The sequence below is a fragment of the Vulpes lagopus genome, chromosome 24 (assembly GCF_018345385.1).
Source record: "Vulpes lagopus strain Blue_001 chromosome 24, ASM1834538v1, whole genome shotgun sequence".
Classification (NCBI taxonomy): domain Eukaryota; kingdom Metazoa; phylum Chordata; class Mammalia; order Carnivora; family Canidae; genus Vulpes; species Vulpes lagopus.
This window is the reverse complement of record NC_054847.1, coordinates 5,002,454-5,008,240: the sequence shown is the minus strand read 5'-3', so window position 1 is coordinate 5,008,240 and position 5,787 is coordinate 5,002,454. Positions and strand designations below refer to the sequence as shown.

Genomic DNA, 5,787 nt, shown 5'->3' with positions numbered 1-5,787 from the left:
AGTTCAAGACATGATCTTGTGTCCCCATGCAACAGGCTTGGTGCCCAGTGGGGAGTATTCTTGAGGATTCTCTCTGTCTCCCCCTCCTTCTGCCCCACCCTCACCTCAAGTAATAAATAAATCTTAAAAACAAAAGCTTTCACCCCCTTGAAATTATGAGTACCCCTACTGGGCAAAGTTGACATTAAGCACTAAGGACCATCATCAAATTATCATAGCAGCTTCATTTCCCAAGTCTGCCACTCAAGAACAAGGTGAACCTCTTTAACCCTTGTGAATTCCATCATCTTCATCACCCTGATGAAATTGCCTGGGTGACCTTTCAACATTTCACTTCCCCCAGCTCACATAACAAAAACCAATAACAAAGTTGAACGTGGATTTATTTGGTCTATCATTTCCGTTCTGGTGTGTATTTCTCAGCTTCAGTGTTCCAGCGACATGCTTCAAAGAAAATATTGAAAGTTGCTTTTGAGATGAAAGTAGTTCTGAAACAAGCTTAGGAAAAAGAAATCTAATTTTTAGAACTCAAAAGAAATATAAGTGATGCCAGGTATAGATGATGGCTTATATTCAAGGTTTAAACCAGTGAGTATTCATATTCTGAGATTCTTAGTATTTGCCTTTTCATAGAGATCCTCATTTAGGAATATGCCATAGGAAGAGGCCAGTGTGAGATCCCAGCATGCCTGGGGAAAAATGTATCTAGTTATGGGGACTTTTCAATCTGTGCTTCTGATTCATCAATACAGACTAACCAAATGCTTTATTAATTCAGAAAGTGTCATGATTTTAATTTATTTTATATCTTTTATTGCTCAGGCCAAATACTTTACTAATCATCACATGTGTTTCAACGACTGAAGCATACATTAAAATACTTGACAGGCTGCCCATTAATCTACACATCGTGGCCCACTGTGCACTTTGTTGATGAAATTTCACATTTTATAGATCTGTCTTTGAATTTTGATGATTTGGTTCAATACTGTTAGAAGAGAACTTGCCTTCTTGGGAATGCATTGCCCATTAAAAGTGACATGCTAGGGTGATTGGGATGTGTTTTGATTTAACAATTGAGTTTATAATTGTATACACTCCAATAACCACATAGCTTCCTCTGTGAAAGAGACTTTGGCTCCTGTGTATTTATGTTGTAAAAGAGCTTTCTTTCTTCTATTTTTAGACCTCAAACTGATGCAAAATCTTCTTCAAGACCAAATAAATAATATTTATAGATACTTTGGAGCACATTTTTTTTTCTTTTTTGAGAACATAACATTTCAAATCTTGGGGCCTTTGGGTAGCTCAGTTTGGTTAAGCCACTGACTCTTGATTTTGGCTCAAGTCATGATCTCAGGGTGGTGAGATGGAGCCCTGCATTGGGGATCTGTGCTCAGCACAGAGCTGGCTTGAGATTCTCCCTCTCCTTCTGTCTCTCCCCTCTGCTCACACTAACTCTCTAGAATAAATAAACAAACAAACAAACAAACAAATAAATAAATAAATAAATAAAATCTTATTAAAAAAAACTATCTCAATTCCTACCATGATATGCTAAATAAAGCAATCTTCAGAAACCAGAAGTCAAAAAGAAAGAGAAAGCTTAGGATAAAATCCTGAAAACCGACTCTAAAAGATTCTAGGTGCTAGATTAATACCATCATTGACATTATTAGCTATCTTCACTACTCTGCTGAGTAAATTCAGAAACTACACAACAACCAAACCAAATCAAACCAAAACAAACAGCTTTATTTGACTTCTTTTTTTCAAATTGTGATGCCTATTAAAATTTTTCATATTCCTCAGTCACTGTAGTCTAGAATCAACATAGCCTTAATCTTGCATATAAGCCAACAGGGAATGACCTCCATAGTGTGCATAAATATTTATTCAACAGATATTTCTTGAGCTCCCTACTATGTATTAATTATTTGGTAAGATACATTGCCCTCAAGGCAGTGGTTGAAAGACACACATGAGAAGTTGAGAAACATAAACAACTTATCAGAAGTCAGAGTATAAATTCTTCAGCAAATTTAGTGTAGAGGAAAAGGCAACACAGAACTTGAGGGAAATTAACATCAGCAAAAGATTATTAAATGTATCTACTGTACATTTGAGTTCAGATTAAGCTGCATGCAAATCACAGCCCTGGAATCACAGAACTATGGGACCCAGAGAAGGCTTTAAAATTTCTTCTTTGCCTCAGTTCCCTCTATGTTGGATTTATGCATCAGATCACTAATCTGACTTCTCAAATTGTTGGCAAGAGTAAAGGATAAAAGAGACACTGTTTTCACCGTGTCTGTTAAATATTAGATACCCAAGAGTAACTGTGGTGATAAATATGTGACTCCATTACTAAAAAAAAAAAAAATGTAGAAAAAGGGAAAGTTAATAGTATGACTGTATAGTCCAAAGATGTTCTATGGAAGAGATGAGCCTCATTTGGGCCTCAAATGGACAGACAGTTTGTTTAGTGAAATGAGGGTGACTATGCACAAGGAGAGAAAAAATCATAAGTGGATTCTGGGAAGTAAGACAGAGCATAATGTATGGGCCAGAGAGTGTATAGGCTCATTGGAGATGCCTAGTTATATGGAATAGTGGACTTACTCTAATAATGTGGGTTATCCAAAAATGGGATCTATAAACAGTACACTCAAGGTTTTGCAGGTTGTCAATTTTCAAATTTGGAATCAGAATATGCTGGTGTATTAGCAGGTTTCAGATGAATTACAAACTCCTAATTGCTAACAAAAGTTAACATGCTGACATTTTTGATAATTCAATTAAAAATTTAGAGAATTATGATCAAGGTGTACAATGATGTCATATAATCCTACTAAATTACTATAGGAATTATAGCAGAGGAAAAAAGGAATAAACCAGTAACAGATATTTGAATGAAGTTGAATTTAGACACAGAGGTTGAGAACCTAGAGGTGTGAGAATAAGATGACTACTTTTATTATTAAATATTGTGCTTCATTTGAATACCAGATGAATATATCATTTTTATAAAAAAATGAACTAACGAAATAAATAACTTCTTTAATAATGTTAGATATGGTTCTCTTGAGGAAGTCGTAGCCAGTTATGAAATATAATGAATAAATCTCAATATATCCATAGAAGAGGGTCTCATGTTTACTTATTATTCCTTGTGTGTTACAAAAGAAAAATAAAGGTAATTAAGATTCTGGTTTCTAGCAACATCCCATACAGTCAGCATATATGCTGAAAGCATGAAAAATGCTTTTTCTTCAGTATACAAAAATTTTTCCATGAAGAGCTTTATGTAAACGATATTCTTGGTAGGGAAATTTCTAGACTTTGTGGTTTTATCTCACTTCTTAAGAATAGAATCATTTACATGTCACTACTCTTAAGTCCTTAAAAGATATTTTCCCTTCATATCCATCTATATCTATAGCATGATATTAGTGAGTATTCATACACAGACACACACACACACAAACACAGCTCTCTTGTAAGAAGGAAACCTAAACCTAAGTCCCTAAAATTATAGAGACATCCTTACTATTATATCATTTTATTTATGTTATACCATTTTAGGCTATGGCTTCACAAACTGTATAGCAATAATGTGTGGGTTCTTCATTAAACTAATGAACAAATAAGCCTGACAAAGATTTTTAAGTAAGTGTCTAAATGTGCAACATAGTGTACCATGTGTTTCGCCTCTGAGCAAATATAGTGATGACAGACTGTTAAGAACATTTCCTAGTTCAAAGTACAATATAATTTATTTGAGAAAGTATCATTATATAACCACACAAAAATTAATATTTTCCTCCTTCCTAAATGCCACTGACGAGGTGCTGGTGTCATGAACCTGACTCAGTCTCAAGTCTATTCAAGTTCACCCCTACGCGCAAAACTTCTTAAATGCACATTTGGTCAGTCTCCTGCTCAGAACCTTTCAACCACTCAGAGTTCTTAGTTGCATGAATCTGGCTAGCTGGACCAACAAATAATTGAGTATAAGTATTAGATACTTAACAGAATAACTGGAGGAGACTGGGAAAACATGAACAGGATAATGAGTGTGAGCCAAAGGTATTCTGCAAGATGAGAAGCAGGCAGTGTCATACATGCTTTATTTTTTTTTTTAAAGGATGGAAATGGATATGCATGGCATTGGAACATATATTTCCCTGCCCCCCCTGCTACAAATGGAGTAGAACTGGTGGAACAGTGTCCCACTAAAACTTCAGGCCTTCTGAGCTACAGCCCAGTTCCGGAGAGCACAGGCTTCCTCACAGTCTCTCTAAGGCATAGTAATTCACTATTCCAACTTTTCCCACCTACAGCTAAGGGGAGACATCCATCTGCTCAGGGTGACCTGGGATACATGAGATAGATATCTCTCAACATAGATACTGATATCCAGGAATTCCAGAATGATATCCCGAGGGCAGGAAATCAAATGCCTGTTGATGAAGAGTTGCAGTAGAGAGAGACTCCAGAACTAGACTCCAACTTAGCAAACATTTGTTCACTCCAAGGATTTTTACTATAATATCTCATAGGACTCCCATCAGGCTCTGCCAAGACTATTTCTCAACAGCCACTTTCTGCTCCTGAGTTCTTACAAACGGTGGCTACTTAGGCAAAATTCCACCATACCCGATGGGTTCCTGCAGAAGCCAGAGGTACAGTACTCCAGATGTGTTAGGTCAACTAGCCAGCTCTGAACTAGGGTACCAAAGAAAAGATGAAGAACTTCCGGCGTATTTACCATACATGGTCATCTCCTCTGTTCTACTAGCAGCATGAGGAGCAGATCCAAGTTTGTATCAGCTAACTCAGTCTCTGCCTGATCACAACTATTAAGGTCTTGGTCTGGCACAGCTGCATCTGACAAGTAGCTGTCCATGCATCCTTTGGGGGATTCATTCAGATATTTTTCTGGGGCTTTTTCTGGCTGCATTTCTAGTAGCTAGTATGTCAGTATTCCAGCCAGTGTATCATAATTGCTATTAGGAATGTTTTAGTGTTTTAGGAATACAATGGCTGTGAATCCCAAATACCCTAATATCTATGTTGATATACTGACAATCAAAGCCCCAGTTTGGTGGGTCCATTTGGTCAAACCATAAAGGACCTCTCTGCATGCACTGCTTCTACTGCATGACATGGACAGTACCTTCTTCCAATACCATACATAATGGAAAAGTCCTCAATTAGGAGGAGCGGCTAGATGATAGAAACCTGAATGGGTTAATTAATCAATTAATTCTTTGACTCCAGTGTCTCACCGCTGTAAAAAAAAAAAAAAAAAAAAAAAGGACACCCTAACTCTCCAGCACTTTCACAAGAAGGTGAAGCCCCTTTGCCTGGCATTTAGGGCTCTTTCTGCTATATGCATTGCTTATCTCTCCAATCTGAAGGGCATTTTAAACATTAGACCATAGGCTTTTACCATAAGACTATAGAATTATCTATATTTTATAATAATGTATTTGGTGAAAATTATTGGACAGTGACATATTTTTCAGCTTCAAGCAATGTTCTAATATTTTCCTGATCATATCACATAATTTCCCTTTTAAGAATATCAGTTAAATCTCCATATATGAGGGCAGCCTAGGTGGCTCAACGGTTTAGCGCTGCCTTCCGCCCAGGACCTGATCCTGGAGACCCGGGATCCAGTCCCATGTCAGGCTCCCTACGTGGGGCCTGTTTCTCCCTCTACTTGTGTCTGTGTCTCTGCCTCTCTCTCTCTCTCTCTCTCTCTCTCTCGGTCTCTCATTA

The 5,787-nt window shown here is 37.2% G+C and overlaps 1 pseudogene; it reads right to left on the bottom strand.

The window, feature by feature from the left end:
• Positions 1–394: 394 nt before the first annotated feature.
• Positions 395–5,117, bottom strand: LOC121482111 (annotated as a pseudogene).
• Between the last annotated feature and the right edge of the window lie 670 nt (positions 5,118–5,787).